The sequence below is a fragment of the Enhydra lutris genome, unplaced genomic scaffold, assembly GCF_002288905.1.
Source record: "Enhydra lutris kenyoni isolate GAN:26980312 unplaced genomic scaffold, ASM228890v2 scaffoldscaffold5, whole genome shotgun sequence".
Classification (NCBI taxonomy): Eukaryota; Metazoa; Chordata; class Mammalia; order Carnivora; family Mustelidae; genus Enhydra; species Enhydra lutris.
Genome location: NW_019154089.1, coordinates 56,269,492 through 56,293,831, shown reverse-complemented (window position 1 = coordinate 56,293,831; position 24,340 = coordinate 56,269,492). Strand labels below are relative to the sequence as shown.

The 24,340-nt window shown below is 34.9% G+C and overlaps 1 pseudogene; it reads left to right on the top strand.

Moving 5' to 3' along the window:
• LOC111140790 overlaps positions 1-23,952 on the top strand; it is a 134,156-nt pseudogene extending 110,204 nt beyond the window's left edge.
• Positions 23,953-24,340: the final 388 nt, after the last annotated feature.

The following is a 24,340-nucleotide window of genomic DNA, read 5'->3' as shown; positions in this document are numbered from 1 at the left end:
AAAAGAATTGTCAAGAAAATAGAAGTGTGTTAAAAAGGGATAGAGACAGAAACTAAGGTATGTTCCTATAGAAGATAAACTTTTAAGTCAGAAGTAATTGGTATGGAAGATGCCAAAAGAATATTAGTCTAGGCTTGAACATATGGATATAATGGTTAATAATTTTACAACCCAATTGTAGACATTAGCATAGCTTCACTTGAAGCCAGTTTTGCAAGTTATTTAACAGTAAATATAAAGTTGACTTTTAAAGGATTAATTTGGGAAGCTAAGCAGTTTCAGCTACAGCATTTGACATCTGCTGCTTAGCAAGTAATAACATTAATAAAGGAATGCAATTTTCTACAATGAATGGAGTGGATGGTCTAGTAAATCACTGGATAACTTTACCCATCAATCTTTTCTTGCTCAAGGCTGGGGCATGACTGAAAACAAGAAAGAAAAAGAAAATAAACAGAAGCTTTTCAAGGGAGTGAAACATACAAGTGAAGTAAATTTTCCTATTTGGATAGAAGACAAATGTTTCCAAGTCAGGAAAAACTACTCATTCTGAAACCATAGACTTTGGTCCGTTTTCCATTCTTCATAGTGGAACACTTTAGGTTGTGACTCTGCGAGTTGATACCCAAGGCTAAAAGCAAAAGGAAACATTTGCTCTCAAATGTCTTTATGTGTCTTAAATTTTATCGCTGCCGGATTATAGGAGATGGATATCATAGCCACACCCATGTCAGGGCAAGAAAGACGTGATAATGTCTCCAAGTAACATTAGTTCACAGGTTGAAGACAGATCAGTTTAGAGACTAGCTAGCACAGAAAACACACCAAAGACAACAGTAGAACCAACATGAGTGAGAAACACTCCTTCCACACGTCATATTTAGAGAATCTTAAGAATTTAAGTTGGGAACCATAATGTTGGGAAATTTTTAGCAATCTTTATATACACAGCTCCCTTGCTATGAAAGACTGAGCTAAGGGACTACATTATGTTATGAATTCTCATTAATTCCTTAGCAGCATATGTTAAATTCATATAAAATGGTTTGAAGACAAGATAGATTAGCATGCATTAAATATCCATAATAATATTCAAAATTGTCAAAGAGATATTATGAAATAATGATGACATATGAAAAAGTTCAGAGAATTTCCCTGGTGTCAGTAAATAAATCTCAGCTTTTAAGGTTCATGGGCTCCAATTAAAATGTTATTCAAAGGAACCAAAGTGTCAAGTTCAATAGAAATAAAAAAAGTTTAATCATGGCAGAAAAAGCATTTTCTTACATTTGAATAAATATTTCTGCAAAATCTTAATAACATGTCACTTTCTATTAATGGAATCTTATTTTGCTACAGAATAATAAGTTAAGTGATTAGATCTCCTTGAACCATATATAGAATAACAACCACTTTGTTATGTATGTATATTTCATGATTCTTCCCTCAGTATCAGTAACATTTTAAAAATGAATTATAAAACACAACAATTAAAGTAATTATCTCAAATCAAAAAATGATCTCTACATTAAAAATGCAAACAGTTTGAGGTAGGGAGAAACAATCTTGAAATGAGCTTGTTTGCCATTTTAATTATTTTTCTATAAAGTGGCCTCCTATGGTCAAATGAAATCAGAATTTTATTCAAACAAATCAATGAACAGTCGTTTAATATATTTTCTAAGTGATCACTTAAGTTTATGTTTGTCTCACGCCCTTCTTTCTTATTTATAATCACAGAAAAGTTAAGCAGTTTGTGGGTGGTCCCAGAAAAGTCACTTTTTATTGCACTTGAATTTCCATTCCTCGGATTCACACTGTTTCTCCGTTCTAACTCACTAGTCCTTCAGCCTCCTGCAGGTGGTATCAGGCTCTTCACTGGAGTATCAGGTTTACTGAAGAGTGTGGGATATATGGACCGTGATCAAGTGGAACAGAAGAGCAGTGCAGTCGTCTTTGCAGGGAGGTATCATCAACTCAATTAACGTGAAACTTCCTGACCTTGGCGAGACTACCAAAAATCTTAAGAAAATCAACGTTCGGGTTCTTAAACTCAACAGTCTTCCTTAAAACTTCCCTTTATGGGAACTCATCTGCTGATCTTTCTACCTACAATTTTACAATTGTCCGTTCTAACATATTTCTGGTATATTTGGAATCTTATCATGGGACAATCACCTGAGGGTAAAAAAGGCCAGCATACCAAACAGAGGGACATTTAAAATAGATGTTTTAACTGATAAAGTTATTGGAAAAAAATGGGAAATGCCAAGTCTTGCACCATTCCTTTTAAAACCAGTCCATTTTTGTTGTTGATGCTCTGAGCATAATGGATGGAAAACAAAATTCAGTTCTCACCTAGTAGCTTATTAAAAATAAATTTTATTATAAGTCACTTTTGTCATGTTAAGTCAGGAAGTGTACAAGGAGTTGAGTGACATCACTATAAAAAAAATTGCCACTTCCATTTACTTTTTTATATCAACAAATTTTCTGAGTCCAGAGCTATAAAAATGAAGACTCTTGGACAATATTTCATTCCAGCAAGTATTAGTATCTCTGTGTGTACATAATAATTTGATAAGCATCTTCTATCAAGTTAAGGAATATATAAGCCATAAAATAATATTTTAATAAATATCAAAAGTTAAATATACACATGTACACATTGTTTTGGTAACCACGTACTGATAATAATTTTGTAAAACCAGTTAAGAAAAATAATTTAAAACTTTAGAGACTTAGGACAACAGGATATTTTGTGAATAGATTCAAGTTATGTATATACTATTGTATGAAACTCTGATGAAGAAGTGAAATACAAAATATTTTCAAGAATAAAATATATTAAATTAAGATGTATTTTTTAGGGAAAATTGGAATGAAGTAGAGTACAATGAAAAATATTTAAACTTTTCATTGAATATTGTAAAGAAAAAATGAACAAATCACTCAAGAATTAGAAAAACATCAGCATTACTGAGGACCTCTCTGTGCTTCTTTCCCATCACCAACCCACTTACCTCAAGTTAAGCCCTATCTTCATTCCCAGCACAAAGGAAGGGTTTTTCCTGCCCTAAATTTGGTTTACACTGAAGATGCTTCTGAGTCTGCTCCTCTTACCAACATGTACTGTGATACCCTTTCCTATTTTTGTACATAGTTAAAGTTTGCCCATTCTAATTAGTAAATAACATGTTATTTATTAGTTCATTCCTGTTATTATTTTCTTCATGTTACTATTAAAGTTTGTTCATTCTAATTAGTAAATAACATGTTATTATGTAACAAAACTCCATTCTAGTATTGATGGGTATTTGAGTAGTTTCTATTCTGGGTTGTAACAAATAGTGCCTTCAGGAACATTCTTGTATGTGTATTCTTATAATAGTATTAACTCATTGCTATTAGATTATTTACCTGGGAGTGAAATTGCTTAGTTATAAGGTATGCATGTGTTCACTTTTCCAGTTTTTCTATTAATGTCCTCTTCCAACAGCATATTATGATATTTCAAGCAGTTCAAGATATCCCTAACATCTTGGTGTTTTTTAAGATTTTATTTATTTATTTGAGAGAGAGACAGACAGACAGACAGATATGCAGGGCAAGTGGCAGGCAGAGGGAGAGGGAGAAGCAGACTCCCCCTGAGCAAAGACTCCAAAGCAGGCTTCCATCCAAAGCCATCCACCACCCACAATATCTTATTTTATTTCTTTTTGGTATATTAGCCATTTTGATGGGCACATAATGTCATCTGCAAATGATAGCAACCATCTCTTCCTTTCCAAAGCACATGCCTTTTGTTTCTTAAATATGCTTGTGATATTATGTCATAATATCTGACATTCCATTGTATTGTTTTGGTTTGATTTGGCTTTGGCCATGTTGTTCTGGTGTGGCCTATTCCTGTAAAATGTTTTATAGTATTGGTAATGTAGGCACCCTTGCCTCACCTAGATCTCACTGTTAAAATTTTCAAATTTTATTATTATTTATCATGTTGTAAATTTTGGTGGTAGAGCTCTTTGTTGAAATAAAAAAGGTTACTCTATTTCTAGTATACTAGAGTTTATATCATGAATGAATTATCTTATCAATTGAATTTTCCATATCTGTAGAAATAGCACAATATTTATTTCTGTTAATATTATAAATTATATTGAATGCTTTGTGGATGCTAAAATCACTCATATTCTAGGAATTATCATACTTTGTTCAATGCATTTATCCCTTTGTTTACTGCTTGATTTCTTTTGCTAAGATTTTGTTTATAATTATTGAATATTTGCTCATAAAGATGATGGTTCTGTATTTTCTTTCTTGAAATATATTTGTAGCTGTTGATATCAAGGTTACTGAGTTCTTATACTGGGTCACCTGGGTGGCTCAGTCAGTTAAGCATCTGCCTTTGGCTCAGATCATGATCTTGGGGTCTTGGGAGCCCCAAACATGGAGCCACACTAGGATCCCTTAGCTCCACATTCAGTGGGGAATCTGCTTCTCCGTCTCCCACTGCCCCACCCCCCAGTCATGCTCTCTTTCTCTCAGATAAATAAAATCTTAAAAAAAAAAAATAAACTAAGACACACAAACAAAAACCCCAAAAAACAAAGTTACTGAGGCTTTATAAAAATAATGCTATGTTTTCCTTTTTGTTTCCCATTAGCTAGAGAATTTTGCATAAGATTGTTGTAATTCTTTTTATTTTACTTTTTTTTACTATTTGGAAGAATTCTGAGGAAGCCATATGGGCATAAGTTTGTATATTATATTTTGTAGGTTTTTTAAAATAATAAACTTTATTTCTTTAGTAGAATTCAGACTTTTAGATTATCTATTGCTTCCTTTATTTGTTTTGGTACATTGTATTTTTTTTAATTACTACTTTCATACAAATTGTCAAATTTAATTGGCATAAAGTTGTTTTTAATATGTTCTATTTGTCTTCTGAATGTCTGTGCAGACTTCTTCCAGGCTAAGAAGAAATAGTATTAGTAAAACTATGATGTGAGATCATAAAAATCATGTTTTGGAAACAAAAACAAGCAAAGCAATAAAATGCATAGAACATATTTTTAAGTGAAAAAAATTTTAAAGTGTTCCGAAATCTTTACTAATTAGATAATTTGTATATAGAAAGAGTAAAATAGATTAAGGCATATACATGCAAAGTACACACACTTAAATCATAACAAAGTTATCACAGGGAAATGAGATACAAGTGCCTATCATTTTGTCCTTAAAGACTTTCCCCTGCAATTTACATGGTTAATATGAACATGAATTGCTTTCACAGTGAGAACAATGTTTCAAACTCAAACAGAAGCTTGTAATTTTGTTAGATCTCAATCAAAACTAATTTAATTTTCTAAACCATATCTATAATCACATAAATGTAATTATTTTATGTATTCCAAAGTCTTATTAAATTTATGCACATACTTTTACTCAAAAACTTTTTTTTGGAAGGTACTATTTCTCCAAATCTGTATTTACTTTTACTCTAGTATTTACTCTTACTAGAAAATATATTTAACTCTATTTATAGTGATAATGAAAAATGCACATTGTCATTTCTCATGATGATGATTTATTAACATAAATCAATTGGTGAGAGTTGGAAAAAAGCATAGACAAACCACTCTTTGTTCCTGCATACTTTACTGAAATTACTGTAAATGAGCAGACTTAGTATCAGTATCTGTTACATAAATGAAATATACCCAAGCAATATCAGAAGATGGCTATGACATAAAGAGGAGACCTATGTGCACTTCTGAATCTAATTCAATTGGCTGAAATTATTCGAATGTGTTATGTCCAGATTCCCTAGGACCACATCAGTTTCAGTGATCCTGTAGAAGGACTCACAATCCTAAAACATGGTTATATGGATGGTCATAGTTTATAATAACAAAATTATACAAATCAAAATCAGCAAGGACACCTGGGTGACTCAGTCAGGTAAGCGTCTGCCTTTGGCTCAGGTCATGGTCCTGGGGTCCTGGGATTGAGTCATGCATCGGGCTCCTTGTTATATGAACTCAGCTCATCAGTACCCACAGTTTTTACAAGGGCTGGTGTAGTCAACTCTGGTTTGATAAGAACCTACAGAGCAGGACAACCCTTACACAAAATTTGGGTTTTATACCCCCCTCACACACAAAACATGCACACACACACACACACACACATACACACATGCACGCACCAAGAAAGGTTTATATTCACACACTGAGAATTTTGGGGGTAAGAAGTAGGAGTAGAGTGGGGCAGTACCCAAAAGTTCCTGTACAGGAGACTGGCTTGGGGTTTTTATGGTGTTTAGAAGATGCACTGGGAAGAGGGTTGCATAGTTTGCCTCTCCTGCCAGCACTAATAAAGGGAGCACAATGCTTTCTTATTAACTTACCCAAATGTGAGACAACAGAGTAAGAGTGAGAGGCTTACTCTTGAAAGAATAAATTTAAAAGCTGTCTGCAAACCTCAGAATATTGAGCTAGATAACTTACTGCGCCTTATTGAAAACAGCCAAAATGCCAGACTCCTGGGTGAAAGCTGATGTTGACCATCAACCACAGTTCTAGCAGAGTAAACCAGTCATGTCATTGAGGAGAGTTTTCTACTAGCATATGGAGCTGTTTATCCATCAAGCTCCTAAGCACCAGCCAAGGACCAACTCATCAAGACGTTTCTTAGGATGGGCATCTCCGGCCTGCAACATAAACTCTTTTCTTCACAAGTGCGCCCAGAAGTTCATGTAGACTATCTGACCACTTCAATGTCACATGACTTCATAGTAGTCTTTAGCAGGATTATTTTCTCAGCTTTGTTCTTCTGTAAAATACAGTTAATAGGACATACTCTAATAGAAATGTTGCAGTACAGAGAAAACCAACAAAAAATAATTCTCAAATAGGATGTGATACACACTATTTTGTCTACTTGAGTTCTGAGCTTTTCAGCTGTGGCATCAATTTGTTGAACATTTTCTGCTAACCTTCTGATTTGTAAAGTATGAATGCTCCATCAAATGATAAAAGTCTGCTTTAGGCAACAGATCTCCTCTACTGCCAAGGTATGATGTCTTTAATAACAACCAAATAGAGAGTGTGTAAAATAGATTCTCGCCTTGGTTTCCCCTCCAACCTGAGTGGTTGGTGTCTGTAGTCATCTGTAGGAATAATCTAATTTCTTTTCATGTTCTCTGCCCCAAGAACTACTATATATATTTTTAAGATATAGTATCATATAATAGCTATTATATGAATAACTACTATATATATATGTAACTTATTCCACATATTCTTTAGTTTATACTTTTTTTTTTTTTTTTTTAAAGATTTTATTTATTTATTTGACAGAGAGATCACAAGCAGGCAGAGAGAGAGGAGGAAGCAGGCTCCCCTAGAGAGCAGAGAGCCCGATGCGGGGCTCGATCCCAGGACTCCGAGATCATGACCTGAGCCGAAGGCAGCGGCTTAACCCACTGAGCCACCCAGGCGCCCCTAGTTTATACTTTTGATGAGAAATTAATTAATGAAATCTTAGAGTAAACCACATACAACATGAAGACCATTTTGTTAACTTAGATCTGTGTATTCAGTAAGTATATCAATAGGCTTTCAAAGCTGTTAATACCTTTCCATTTAAGTGTCATAGTTTTAAAATTCAATTATCTTCTGATATGGAAGAATCAAGTTTTTTTGTTGTTGTAGCATAGTTACAATTCTTATAATGAATAAGAGATTGAAACTATATGCAAGGTATGGCACATTTATTAAAGTAATTATACTCTGATATTTAGCTACAAATTTCATACCTCCTGGCTGAGGAGTAAAATTGAAATAGCAAACATGCCATAGTGCAATTTACAATATAATTAGCTGTTGGTAGCATTATGTATTTCAAGTAACTCCATTATCAAACATTTACAATTTACATAATCACACTAATAATTTAATGAGGTTGATATAGGAGAAATTTTTCCTACATAAAATGAAAGACTACTTACAAATAGAAGTAATGGCCAATTTTAAATATTGAAAATAGTTGAGATATTTAACAGAAATATAGTAGAAAGATGCATTTTAAGCATATAAGTTTTCTTCTTTTATTATTATTGTAAAATATTGTCAATAAAATGACAAAACAAAATGTTTTTTATAGTTTCATCATTTGAACTATATTTGATATTTATCATAACATAATATAGTATTTAACATACTAATTAGAAATGTAAAGGTTATTTTGTGCTTTTTTTGAGTTGTCAAGATTTCAGAATTTTAAAAATTATTTGGTTCCTCCTTACTGTATGTGCGTAGGTATATCACTGAATTTTGACTGTTATCATACTAAAGTCGAGACTTATCTGGGAACATAAGAAACAAAATAAGTAGGTTTAATAGAAATCTCTTTATAGAGGAAGAGAGACCCCTTCCAGAAGGAAACTCATAGAGATTAGACTAGTTAGTCCCTAAGAGCTTGATTCAGTGAGGAGACTTCTAATTTAGAAATAGAATTCAGACGACAAGCAGGTGTCTGCCACTGCCTTTTTGTTTTCTTTAATTTTCTGACACAATTTGAGGTCAAATTGGGGCTGAAATTACTCTATCATGTGAACCTTAAACAAAACATAAAGTATGTTAGGAACCTTATTCCATTGTCTGGGAACCCTTGTAATTGAATGAACATAATTTAATTTAATGACACCTCAAGAAGGGTTTCCTTGTGCAGTGGCTTTAACACTATAGTTACAGAGGAAACAATTTCCTCACACAAAGGTGGTAAATAAGGGGTCTGGGTTGGCATGCTTTTTGTTCAAGTTGTAACTGAAATATTTTAAGATTCTCACAGAAACAATTGTTCAACACTTTCTAGTAGTCTGAGGTAAAAAGGAGGGACCACAAATCAAGGGCACTGTTGTTTTAGTTAATATCATCTTTCAGTTCAATGTCATCATCTTTTATTCCTTTCCTGGTGCACCTCTGTTTGGTAGATCTTTTGAGTCAATTCACAGTACTTTGCATATCTCTTATAAGCTTAGCCAACATTTGTTTTATCTACTAAATTATCACCTTGAGTGAGGATCTATAAACTAGGGCCTGTGGGCCAAATCCAGCCCACAGCCTGTTTTCATACTATCCTACCCACATATGAAGAATTATTTTTATTATTCCAAAAAAGGCTATTTAAAAGAATATGCAACAGAGACTGTGCATAGACTGTAAAGCCTAAAATATTTATTTCTTGACTATTAAGAGGAAAAAATGTCCACTTTTTATCCAGAGCAGTGCTTTCAAGAGAACTTCCGGTGATGATGGAAATACTAGCACTTTCCAATAGAGTATTTTTTTTTATTAATTTCTTTTTAGCATAACAGAATTCATTGTTTATGCCCCACACCCAGTGCTCCATGCCATATGTGCCCTCCATGATACCCACCACCTGGCTCCCCCAACCTCCCACCCCCGCCCCTTCAAAACCCTCAGGTTGTTTTTCAGAGTCTATAGTCTCCAATAGAGTATTAAACAAAATCGTAATAATTCTAATAAAAAAATACTTCTTTTAAGCTATTCCAACATTAAGGATAAATTCATTTGGGTAAAAATTTTAAGAAACGAATTTGAGGCTTAGTATAAAAGTTAGGTATGGGTAAAAGTTGAGTGAGCCTCATTGAGAAGTAGCTATTACCCTGTTAAGAAGCTTTGAAGCAGAAGCCAGATACCAACTCATCAGTAGTGAAGTTGAGAGCTTCCTGGACTACAAGTGAAAGTCTCTTCTAACTGTGCTGTTAACATTTTAAATGGAGTCCATGAAAATGAATATTCACGCAAAGCAAAGCTATTTAGCCTCTTAAAGGACACTGGGTAAGTTTCCAGCAACAATGAATACAAAATGTTATAAAGTGTGAGAAAGATCCCTGAATAACAGCTTGCCTGGATAACTTGAATGCATTGTTTGTCAAATAATGGCAGAGATCTTCACACCCCCGCCCCTGCTTATGATATAATGCAAACAAAAGCAAGCTTTCCTCCTAGAGAGAGAAAGAGAGAGAGACAGATAGTGACTGAGAGAGGGGGAAAAAAAGCATTCACAGTAACAAAGCGGGGATTGGTGGTTATTTGTTTCCAGAGTTTTGTATAATTAAATATGCTCAGGAACCTCAGTGATCAGCTGAAAACCAATTTTAAAAAAGAAGTTCCTCTGGAGTGTTCAATTTGGTAGACAAAAGTCTTTTAAGCACATTAGGAGTTTAGAAAATCAAATAATATACAGTAATAACAATACAAAAAAGAAAGGTAGAGGTGTTATTTTTAAAAAGTAATGACACCTAATGAAAACACTCTAGAGGACCCAGGACCATTAGCTGTGATATGTTTCACACACAATAGCACAATTCTTTTACTTCATTGTTTCTTTCTCTTTCAGTTTTTATTTTATAATTATGTGGGAACAATAGAAGGAAAAAAATTCCTTTTCCAGAACTCAAAATCTAGAAATCTTTGTGTAGCATTAAATGAGGGAAAATATGGGAAGAATAAATTATCTTTAGTTCTCAGGGCTTTTGAGAGACAGTGCATGGTAAAATGGGCAGACAGAACCTTAATGTACACAGCCAGCTCCCATAACAAGCAATAAATACATACTAAACATATTTTTGTACCAGATATTTTGAATGGTGCTCAGTTGAATATAAACAGGATTGCACAATATTTTCTGACGATATGTTTGTAGTAAAGGAGCAAATGACAAAATAATCAGACTTGCTATGATAGGCACAGTGCTTACATTAAAGTTAATGCCAATTGAATCTCATAAGACAGATAATATTATTTCTATATTACAAATGAAGAAACTGAAATATAGAGAGGTGTTATTTATCCAGATCTTCAGTTAATAACTGCTAGAATTTGTTTCCAAATTTAAATATGTCTTATCCTAGACTTAAGAATTTTTCGCCGTTGAACAGATTAAAAGTGCTCTAAGAAGGAAGTGATGAGTGGTAAATGATTGTTGTAAGCCGTGTTGGAATATAGAGAAGACATAACTCTGAATGTGAATGAGCCAGAAAGTTTTCATGCAGAATGGAAAACAGTATTTTCTCTTTGATAGATAAGAATGATTTAGATGAACTGAGAAGGAGTGGGGTGGAATTTTAAGAATTTATAAAATTTACTGAAACACATATATACAAAAGCAACCATCCGCCAGATCAGTCACAACATTGTTGTAATCATGAAACCTGATTGAACGATATTGCCTTTCATCAATGCTCAGAGAGCACAACAGAAAAGGCTTCCATCTCTACATTCAACAAAACCACGTACTTCCTCCAGACATAGAAATAAAATAACTTTAAAGTTTTGCTTCTCTCATTCAGCTCTTCATTTTACCTGGAAGTAATCTTGTGTATGTTACAAGGAAGGATTACAAATTTGTTTATTTTTCCCCGCATAAATAAACAGTATTTTAAATGTTTCTGGTGTTATAGCATGGGTCTGAGAATCATTATATGAATAACATACACACTTTGGAACATAAGTAGGTCTCATTCTTTGAAACGAGATGAAAATAGATCTTTGGCTCTTACAAATGATGCATCATGGTTTCCAAAGACAGGCAGTGCTAGGTTTGTATTTGCAAAAACTTAATTAATTCCTACAGCTTTGAAACAGTAAAGATCATAACCTTGTTCAATCACTATTAAAATGTATATAATTTGATCCCAGCACTCTAGTATTAATATTACCCATTGCCTTTATTTATTAAATACTGATGGCTAACAGAGACATGAAAAAAATGTTCATCATCATTAGCCATCGGGGAGATTCAAATCAAAACCACATTGAGCTACCACCTTACACCAGTTAAAATGGCCAAAATTAACAAGACAGTAAACAGTAAGTGTTGGAGAGGATGTGGAGAAAGGGGAACCCTCTTACACTGTTGGTGGGAATGCAAGTTGGTGCAGCCACTTTGGAAAACAGTATAGAGATTCCTTAAGAAATTAAAAATAGAGCTGCCTTATGATCCTGCAATTGCACTACATGGTATTTACCCCAAAGATACAGGTGTAGTGAAAAGAAGGGCCATCTGTACCCCAATGTTCATAGCAGCAATGACCACAATCACCAAACTGTGGAAAGAACCAAGACGCCCTTCAACGGACAAATGGATAAAGAAGATATGGTCCATATATACAATGGAGTATTATGCCTCCATCAGAAAGGATGGATACCCAACTTTTGTAGCAACATGGATGGGACTGGAAGAGATTATGCTGAATGAAATAAGTCAAGCAGAGAGAGTCAGTTATCATATGGTTTCACTTACTTGTGGAGCATAAGGAATAACACAGAGGACATTGGAAATGGAGAGAAGTGAGTTGGAGGAAATTGGAGGGGGATTTAATAAGTTCATATTTTTTTACTTATTCTGTTAAATCCAGTTTTCTTTTTAAATTTTTATTTAAATGCCCATTAACATACAGTATAATATTAGTTTCAGGTTTTCAATATAGTGATTTAACACTTCCATACAACATCCTGTGCTCATCTCAGCAGATGCACTCCTTAATCCCCATCACCTATTTTAGCCATCCTGTTTTCTCATATCATTATGATGATTACATTGGTGATTATGAAGGTAATCATGATAATTATGTATAAATAATTAATATAAGTTAGGTTTACTAATTTTCAGTTATTATCTTAATACTTATACATATTAATTCAGTTTATCTGCACAAGAACCCTCTGAACAAAGCCTATCATTATTATCTTATTCTATAGGTAAGGAAACTAAGGCACATAGATATTAACTGGCACCTCAAGATTACAAACCCATCACCCAGAACTATTTATTTTAAATGTCTGTCCTTTGTTCACTGATCTGCAATACAATCTCAATTAAATATCATGTCCATATAATGTGGTCTATTTCTGAGCTCTCTTTCCTGTTGCATTGATATATTTTCTTATGATACACTGATGTATTTTTATTACCTGGTATAATTCTTTCTTAATTAGTGTAACTCTATGACAAGCCCTGCAGTTAGGAAAAGTCCATCAACTCTGTTAATCTTCTTTAATAGTACCTTGAATACTCTTGGCTATTTGTTTTTCTAAACAAATTCTAGAAGATTTTGTTAAGTAACAAAAGACATTTTGAAAAATGGCATTTTGAAAAAAATGAGATTTCAATTTATATATTCTTGAATCTATATCTGAATTTGGAGGTATCTTAACAGTTTTAGGTCTTCTAATCTATGAATATAGGACATCTGTTAATCCATTTGAGATTTTAACCATGATTTGTCCATTTCCCTTGAAATTATTTATGAAACTATTGAGAAAAACTAGTCCAAAGATTATGTGTATTGTAGACATCTAGGTGAATTGACTTTTGGACTGATAATATGATGTGATCTTGGCTTTCAGATCCATGTTAGAATTTGCTTTGGATTTCAGCTTTTTAGGGAATTCCTCACTCATTAGACCTCCTGCTCTACAATGAACAACTTTTACTTCAATCTTCTTTAAATGAGAAAGTAGGAAAAGTTGTAGATTCAGTTCTCACTTTCACGAAGATTAGAGCTCCATGGGATTGCAGTTTTCTAGAAGAATGGTCTTGAGCTCAATTTGGACAGGTGTTGAGACTGTGTCCTCATCCCTTTGATGTATACTGATTGTTGAAGAGCTGGTACCAGTCAAGTTCATCATTTTGTGTCAATGTCTCCAGAAAAAAACTGTCTGATACTAGATTCCCACTTTCATTTAGATATTCTAGCCAACTCAACAATGGTCTTAAGAATACTTTTATAAATGGGGTTTCTGAGTGGCTCAGTTGGTTAAGAATTCTGCCTTTGGCTCAGGTTGTGATCCCAGGGTCCTGAGATAGAACCCCCTGTGGTGGGCTCTCTTCTTGGCATGGAGTCTGCTTCTCCCTCTGCTTCTGCCCCTTCCTCCCCCTCCTCGAGTTCCAGAGCCCATGCTCTTTTTCGGTCTCTCTCAAATAAGTATTTTTTTTGGGGAAAAAAAAAGGAATACTTTTATAAATAGCTTACATGCTATTTTTTAAAAAGATTTTATTTATTTATTTGTCAGAGAGAGAGAAGCGGTGTGCACACACACAAGCAGGGGAAGCAGCAGGCAGAGGGAGAAGCAGGGTCTCCCCCCCACCTCACCAGCAAGGAGCCTGATGTGGGACTGATCCAAAGACACTGGGATCACGACCTGACTTGGAGGGCAGACACTTAACCAACTGAGCCAGCCAGGCATCCCAGTAGTTTACAGACACTTAACTGCTGCATTTTTAGTTGTTTTCTGGATACTTAGCCACTCCTTTACTGTAAACAGAGCTCAATTTTATTTATTTAAGTAGTTTATAAATATTACTGCCAGCTCCTCTTGAATATCTTGTTACAGTTTTTCCTTTTATCAACCATGTGCTTGGGATATGGCATGTGTTTATATAAAACATATGTATTTTACTATTTATCCTTTTTAAGGACATCCTAAGTACTTATAAAGTACTGATATTTTTGTTTAATATAAAAGGTTGTGAGAAAAATCAGAAAGATATGACTATGGATATGAAAGCTGATTTTTAGTAATAGAAAAAAATACATATGGTTTATAATACATGTAAGGAGGAAGCCTAAAAACAGAAACATACTATTCATTCAATGTTTTTTTTTTTTTTTTATGAATTAAGAGGCACAGTCTGAAGTCTTTGTTGCAAAAACAAACAAAAGCGAACCACTCCTGCTTTTAATATTTTCAAGGCCAAAGTTTAGTTGAATCATCACATATAAAAATTTAAATAAAAGAAATCAATATACAGGTTGATAATTAAAGAGCAAGCCACTTAGTCTCTCAGAATTTAGAAAGAGATTGTGGAGCTTACAGAATTGAAAAATGAAGAAAATATTCTGGGTTTTAGAAATGTAGGCAAAGCTACAGTTATTTCAAATATGATGCTAAAGAACTTAATAAAAATATATTTTTTTGCCAGCTGTTTGCTGATTTTCTAAATTACAGCAAATGAGTTTTAAAAGCCATGTGCCAGATGGAAAAAGGCTCATATTTCCTAAAGTGTTAATGAAGTTTAGTTATAGCAAGTTAGATACAGGAAAAAAAAATTGGTATAAGACATACCAATTTTGTCAAGCCAGCAGCTGTCACAATGAACTAGTCTTTTGCCCATATTTGGACATATTTCCCATATTTGTTACCATATTTATTATATAATGAAATACTGAAAAATGTTCACTTTTGATGCAAGTCAGGTTTAATGGGTACATTTATGTATAAAAATTATTCTAGGGGTGCCTGGGTGGCTCAGTGGGTTAAGCCGCTGCCTTCGGCTCAGGTCATGATCTCAGAGTCCTGGGATCGAGCCCCACATCGGGCTCTCTGCTCAGCGGGGAGCCTGCTTACCCCTCTCTCTGCCTGCCTCTCTGCCTACTTGTGATCTCTCTCTCTCTCTCTCTCTCTGTCAAGTAAATAAATAAATAAATCTTTAAAAAAAATTATTCTAATATAATGTGACATTCAATAATTCTAATAATGTTTAAATGGTTTATGGGCAATTTTTTCCCCATTTTTAAAATTTTATTTTTTAAGTTTTTATTTAAATTCCAATTAGTTAACATAAAGTGTAATATTAGTTTTAGGTGTACAATATAGTGATTCAATACTTCCATACAATACCCAGTGGTCATAACAAGTGCTCCTTAATCCGCATCACCTATTTGACCTATCCCCCAACCCACCTCCCCTCTGGTAATGATCAGTTTGTACTCTATAGTTAAGAGTCTGTTTCTTGGTTTGCCAATCTCTCTCTCTCTCTCTTTTTTCCTCTTTGTTCATTTGTTTTGTTTCTTAAATTCCACATATGAGTGAAACTGATTTTGTTTTCACAAATTTTTATTCACACTGATGAAACAGGATCATGATTTAAAAATATTTAAAAGATTAACATAGAAGAACATACACAAAGAATTCTATTCATTTTTTGTGATATCAGTGTGTTATTTATTTTAATGAGCAAACATTTGAGAAATGAGATGATTTATTACTCAAAAGTAGAAAATTAGCCATTGATAATATATCCAGAAATTCTAATTATTGTTTTATTTTTAAAGATTTTAAAGATTTATGTATTTTTATTTGAGAGAGAGAGAGCACATGCAGTCTCACTTGCTCATGCGGGGGTGGAGGTGGGATAGGAGGTGGGGGGAGGGGCAGAGGGAGAAAGAGAATCTCAAACTGACTCCCCACAAAGTACAGAGCCCAACAGGGGCTCAATCTCACCACCGGGGATCATAAGTCAGTTCCTTGACTAACTGAGCCACCCAGGCGATCTTCTAATTCTCATTTTAATATTATAAAAAGTTGTCTTCACAAATACACTATTTTCTTATCTTAAAAATTGATAAGCAAAAATATCTTTCTGAAACATAAAATGGTCTCTAGTAATGTTTGTAATAAATAGGTCATAATATTTTGAATAAACTTTGAAACATGTAATTATTAACTTTAGTTTTGAAAACATGAAAGAAATAAAAGATATTTTGAATTCTAGTAGAAAAGTTACATTAATGATAGCATATGAAGAAATGAGTTAAGTTTTGTCATAATGTTAGTACAAGGGAAAAACTGCTTTTATGCATTCACTTACTATGATGCAAAACCTTTGTTAGATCTCATGGATATAGTGTGATTTAAACACTGGCCAAATAGGGTAAGAAACTGGACCAAACTATGTGATTGGGAGTAAACATAGTAATGAGGACTACATGAAGATGATATAGAAACTAGAATATTGGTTTCGAAAACCAAGCATAGTAGGATGTTTAAAGTGCTACTGTTAAGCAATTTATCTATGTTATATAATCACTGAATACATGAAATTGATGAATCAAGGGCATTCTGTAATTAGAGAAAAGCACCATTGACTACTATCAGTAAGATATAAGAATGTTCTTGAACTTGAGTATTGAGAAAGACAGATTCATAAATCTTATTGTTTATTTAATATAATTATAAATATATTAATTCAGAGAAATTTATGTTAATTTTTTATTTCTATTTTTTAAATCTATTAGAAACACTGAAATTTATTATGAAATTTATGTTTTAACTGAAAACTAAGGATTATACTAGATAAATGATAATTTGTTTTTACCCTTTAAATATATGTTTATGTGAAATATGGCAATCTCTTGAATTCCACATATGTCATCAACCATATAGAAAAAACAATTTTCCAATGATAGGAGTATACTAAGACAAAAAATGATGTTAAATCTTGGCACACCCCCCAGAATATATTGTTTGAAATATGTGATATCTAAATGGGGTACTCTTCTTTTCCTCAAATATTGAGGGAAGGGATTTTATCCAAATTGACTCTTTACCCTCTTTTGGCTGGGTATGCTATAAGGGAATTTTAGAATTATTTAAATCCACTGAAATGCCTAATTCAAAACAATGTTGGTTACATGGGAGACATTCAGAAGTTTCAGTTTTAATTAATGATATACTAGATAGATTATATACTAGATGTAGACATCAGAATATCTAAAAATTTCTTGTTTAATAGACTAGTAGGATTTTTGAGAAAAGCTGATGGATTCTGTAGATTTTTTTTTAAGATTTTATTTATTTGACAGAGATTACAAGGAGAGAGAGAGGAGGAAGCAGGCTCCCTGCTGAGCAGAGAGCCCGATGTGGGGCTCGATCCCAGGACCCTGGGACCACGACCCAAGCTGAAGGCAGAGGCTTTAACCCACTGGCGCCCCTGATGGATTCTGTAGATTAACTGCAGACCCTCAGGTATTCAATAAAGGGAGGCCTATAATAGCAACAGCTGTACCTGATAAGATACTAATTAACTCCATTAAGGAAGAATGGTATTTGTGATAACCTTAACTAACACTTCCTTTTCAATTTCTATTTCAGAAACACAACAGAGATAATTTGCTTTGATTTGAAATAGAGTGAATTACACATTTATTTTTCTCCCTCAGGGACATTTAAATTTTTGTGTGTATTGACACCACCTGGTAAAACTTAGGTTTGATTTGATTGAAAACTATTGTTATTCATTATATCAATAATATAATGTCGATATCTTAACCTGAACATTAAGGTGAGAATGAATTAAAATACCTGATTATTAATATAAATACTAGGGAGACATTGGTTAATGCAAGTGAATTACAGGACCCAGGACAAGCAGTAATATTCTTATTTATTACTTGGGCTACAACAATTAAATTTTTCAATTAGTCAAAAATAAATTATTACTTTTATTTTCCAGTTCCCAAATCAAAAGAGGATGCAGAAAGATTGGTCCAACTATCTGGTTTCCAGAGAAATCGTGACACATATCTAGGTATTATTTTAGGGCAAATCCACAAACCGTAAAAGATCTGAATTTAAATGATGACTTAGGTGACACTAGGTTCCCTGGAGGTTCAGAGAGCCATTACTCCACTGATCTTTTGGTAACGTAGCCGGCAGAATCTTATTTCATGCCGAATGATCTCCACCTCCTAGTATTTATGCTCTTTTATAATCTCTCTCCTTTAGATGGAGACTGTGGTTTGCTTCTTATCAATAAAATGTGGCAAAAGTGACATCCTGTCACTTAGGCTGTATAACCTCAAGACTTCTGCCTCTTCTCTCTCCTTTGTTGGATTTGATAGAGGGAGCAGCCATGTTGGTGAGGCAATGCAACAAGTTGATGAGAGAAGCCTATGGCCAACAGCCAGCAGGGGACTGAGGGCCTGATTCCAGCAGTTCACAAGGATTTGAATTTTGCTAACAATGACATGGGCATGGAAGCAGACCTTTCTCAGATGAGACTTCATTTGAGACTCCCACCTGAGCCAACATCTTAATTACAGTCTTATGAGATACCCTGTACAGAGAACCCGGTAATAGCAAGGTTCTTGACCCACAGAAGCTGTGATAGAATAATTGTGTGTTGTTTTCAGCAACTCTGTGTGTGATCATTTGTTGGATAGTAATAGATAAACAATGCAAGACCATATACAATACTGATAATCAGAAGACATTAGAGGTATCAGCAATACACACTTATGCTGACTAGAGACTTCAGCAAAGGCCTATTAAGTACCATCTAGTTGTGATGGCTGGAAAAATTATCTGAGGCTGCCTCCAGGTGTACTCTCTTTGAGAGTATAAGGAAAGGCAAATTATAACCCTTTTTAAGGGCTTAAATAGTGTCTGAAATACTCATCACCTCAGGGCTTACGTCAGAATAGTATTGTAATAGAGAAGATTCACCTCATCAGGTGGAAATGACATATTTAAGAATGTGCATCAGGGATGACCCCTAGTATTAGTGGTCACACAAGGAGCTAACATGCCTTTGGGCCTGACATTAATTCCCTCTTAGAAGTTACCTGATCCCATTAGGATCCCAAAAGGAGTTAAAACAAACAAACAAACAACAACAATAACAACAACAACAACAAAAAACCCTTTTCTCTATAATCAGTTATTAGAGAACTCCCAACAAATATCATGGCTAAAGTTGGAGAACCAACATTCAATCTGGAAGGCGACTATATTGTGACCTGTGATACGTTTATTTGGCTGAAAAACAAACAAACAAAAATATGTCCCTTAAACAAACAGAAATAAGAATGATATTTTCTCACTTTATCAGAAGTATAAATAGTAATGACAATGGTAAGATATAGATTTATATAGCTCCTTAGTAGATAAGGAACTGGCTATATGATCAGGAAAATGGACTCTAGATGACAAGAGGATGAAAGGAAACCTACTCTAGGCCCTGTGTTATTAAGAGGGGGTTTCAAAGTGGGACAAACTTGTATTCATCAAAACAAAGTTCTTACAAAGTCAACAGCAACCAGGAATAAACAAGCAAAGGCTGTTATTCACTACTTGGAAGTGATCTCTTAGCTATATTAGATGAGCTGTAATAGAGGCATTCAGGTACTACAAACGGGGAAAGGGGGAAGGGATCCCTTTCTCAAAACCTCACTATCAAGCATGTGCCCTGTCTCCTTTCTCATTGCCTTCTGTGGAACAATTGCTGACCTATCAAAAACTTCAACCAGTAGCATAACCTGGAGTTTTATTCCCTCTAAACATATTTTTAAAAATGTCTCCCAACCAAAACTATTGTTTCCTCTATTTTAAATGCATGTTTTTAGATGTTTAATTTTTGAATAAAAATAATCCTATGTTTTAGATGAAAGAATCCTATATTTTAGATAAAAGAAATTACACTGAAAGTTCTGATATCAGTGTTACCACCACTGCTATTACTACTATTAGCTCCCATTAATTTAATATTTGTGGGGGCGCCTGGGTGGCTTAGTGGGTTAAGCCTCTGCCTTCCGCTCAGGTCATGATCTCAGGGTCCTGGGATCGAGCCCCACATTGGGTCTCTGCTCAGCGGGGAGCCTGCTTCCCCCTCTCTCTCTGCCTGCCTCTCTGCCTACTTGTGATCTCTGTCTATCAAATAAATAAGTAAACTCTTTTAAAAAAAATTAATATTTGTGGTGAATTGAATTCGTTTAATCACTTCACATGAATTCCCTTTAACTCAATTTCACAATTTTTTGAAAGAATATTGTTAATATCAACACCATAAGTTAACTGACTTTCCCAAGTTACACACCTGGTAAGTGAGAAAGTATTTGAACCCAGGCAAGCTGCTTTCAGAAATGGCATTAGAAAGCACTTTGTTATATCAGATTCCATAATACAGAGACATAATTCTTCTATATCTAGGTCACAGAAAATACAATATCATATATTATTATAAGCTTCTCAAGTATCTATGTGTGATTTTGGTCTGAATTTTTTCAGTAGGCATACATGGAAATTATTTCTTTTTAGAATTAGCTGGACCATGGGGTCATTCCTGAGTACATAACCTCTACCTCCAAACATGCAATCCTACCTAATGCTTAGAAATAAATTTCAAAATGTCATTGTTTCTGATACCTTCTATCCAATGAACTCTGCAGGAAAATGTTCTACATTTTTTCCATGTGCTACAATGTTTCCAAAAATATTTCCAGGAGGCAGTTCTAGCTTCACTGGCAGAGAGTGTTGGGCCAACTTTTCTGTAGTGTTTGGATGGCTTACCATATGAGTGTGAACGCTGATTTTGTTTCTCAGTTTTTATAGTAGAAGATCACAAAAGTATTTTTTAATTTATTTTTGGTTATGATTAAGTGGTTGTATAATAACAAATTTGGCTGGCCTTTGTCCCAGTTTCTGGGAAGAAACCTCTACATCATTGGAATGTCCTTGGTGATAGGATTGCCTTTGTGATTTATGGTGGGCTTCAAGCACACTTGATGGCTTATGCTGAGGTGGTTCAGGGTGGACTAGGCCCAGCATAGTTTGTGCTAAGGAGATGACTCAGGATAGAGGCTGGCCATGCCAGAAAGGAAGACCAATCATGTGAGGCTTAGGGCTTTGTGTTATGTGGTATCAGTCAGATCTCTAGACAGTGGAGAAAAGCTGGAATTTTAGTTCAATAGCATGACTAATGATTCCATCAGCAATCTACAAGTAATGAAACTCCAACAAAAACCTTAGACAATATAGCCTGGGTGAATGTTTCCGGTTGGCAATGCTGTGTGTTATCACATAGTGACGTGCTGAGAGGTTGTTACCTGACTCCACAGGAGAAGGACAACAGAAGTTTTGTGTTTGGAATCCTCTAGGACCTTGCATTATGTTCTCTGCCTTTGGCTGGTTCTGATTTATATCCTTTTGCTATAATAAAACTGTAATCGTAAGTATAGTTCTTCCTGAGTTCTGTAAATTGTTTTAGCAAATTATCCAACATGAAGAGGTGATGAAAACTCTCCCATTTATAGCCAGCTGGTCAGAACTGGTTGTTGCCCAGGTACCCTCAGACTCACAGCTGCTGTCGAAAGTGAGGGCTTGTGGAAGATGATGCTCTTAATCTATGAAGCCTGCCCTCAGTATGGATAGTTAAAGGTAGAATTCTTTGCAACAGAAGAAGAGTGAATTAAAACATATGATTTTACTTCATAATTTAAAAATATGTCAATAAAACATTGTGAGATATTTAAGATTACTCAACTATGGTATATTATCTACTATGAGTTTATATGTCGTTTTTAAATATGGAATTGTATTAACATTATACACAAAAATGTGTGTATTAGGTTAAAATATTTCCATGTGTTCATGCTAAGTGTTGTTATCAAAATGTATCTTTAATTTAAGTATAATTTGCTTCATTTAAAATTTAGTGTACTTAGGGAATGTAGTAGGAGAACCGGAAGCAGCCTCCACCTACTTGCACCAAGGGAATGATACTGACAACCATGGATGGCACAAAGGAGGTCATGCGGGGCTCATGCGGAAAACCAGAGATCTGAACAACTATTGGGTAAAGAAATTTGGAAGTGCCTCTGCTGCCACTGAATTCTGTCAAAAGGCTTTGGAAACAATAGTGAAAATGAAATGATAAAGTGCATTTGAATTAGAGAAAGAAGCTGTGGACTCATGTTTGTGCTCTGCCATGTACTAGGTATGCCATCTTAACTAAGGCACAGTTGGGAGCCTGAAGATGATGAAGAAAACATCACCTCTGGGCCTGTTTGTGTGTCTGTTTATTGATGTGGTGTGCCTCAGGGGACAGTGGTCTCTGTCATCCAGGACTTCTTCAGCATCATCAAGGTGGCTGCGGGGCCAGGGGTGTCCAGTGCACCCACACTGACCTCCCCACAGCTGGAAGTGGTCATGAGGTTTTCTACAGGATCATGTCTGGCATGGGAATTACAGTACCCACACGTTCATCTTCCAGTTTGCACAGTAGCCCAGAGCAGCTCCCAATTTGACCCATAAAACCTTCAAAGCACTGAAGTTAGGCCTTTCTGCTTATTCTCATAATCTTGGGAGAGCAATAGAGATAACGTTAAACAAGAAATTCATTTTATCTTCTAGAAGGTCACCTCTTTGTTTCTCATGAGAACAGCAAATTTATACCTATTACTAGGAGAAAAGGCTCAGAAGCAACTGCCAGAGACCCACGGTGAAAGAAGTGTTGGAGGTGTCTCTTTCCCTATAGGGGATGGCTATGTTTCCATCGTGGATGGGATAGGTGAAGGTATTTCAACATAGATCACAGTTTCTTAACAGGCAGTTTAAAGCCCCCAGGAAGAAGTAATACAGGCATGCTGGATTTGGGGGCAAGATCCACTTGGGTCGTCTTACTTCTAAGAGTTAAGGGAACTCTTCTGACATCCCCAGTTGGTAGTACAACAGCATTCCAGATGTTTAACACAACGTATAATCTCCATTTCTACATGTACGGGGTCTTGTATCGATGTTGGTAAGACTCGTGAATTGGGAGGGTGTAGAAAAGAATCTACTAAAGGTGGAAAGGAGTTGGTCAGCCCTGGTTTGTCTCCAGTTTCAAAGGAGAATAGGAACATGTTGAAACAACATATGCACTGTGAGGACAGAAGGTGGCTTAGCCTCCAAGAGTTGTGTGTGGGCAGAGGGGCAGAAATCCTTTAAAACAAAGTGAGCAAAATGGAAGAAGGGAAGAACTTGAATTTTTATGCATTTTCCTACCACCATGACTTTGAAGCCAAATTTGGCCTTATCAATACAGAGAAAGGAGGCAGTCTTGTGGTTGGAGACTTTGAAACGTCAATCAAGTGTGTGTGTTAGACAATTGAGACTCATCCACAGAATGACCCTTTTATATGTATGCTTGGATTTCCCCTATGTCAGCTTCCTACTGCAAGTATTCATGTTTCTGGGGAACAATATGCTAAAGCTGACTCAGAAAACTGACAATGTTAAGACTAGCTATGCTCTGGGAGCCATTTTTCATTACATCGACTCACTGAACCGACAGAAAAGTCAAGCCTCTTGGTAGCCCAGCTTCTCAGCTTCCTACTACCAAGCTGCCCTATTCCCCCCCATCTCTCAGTCAACGCTCAGATTTACCTTGGGACATCCCCCTCAAAGTGGTGAGAGTCTCCATGAGAACAACAGACATTTTAAAAGGAATAAGTTCTAAGGCTCTAATACATAAATGTCGTGACCAAAGTTGATAGTACTATATTGTATAATTGAAATTTACTTAGAGCAGAACTTAAGTGCTCTCACACACACACAAAAGTGTTAATTAACTAGATTGTGGGAATCCTTTCACAAGGATTATATGCATCGAATCATCATGTTGTATACTTTACATTTATTCTGGTTTATTTTTCAGTTATACCTCAGTAAAGCTGAAAAAAGTCAAAACCAGAAACCGATAT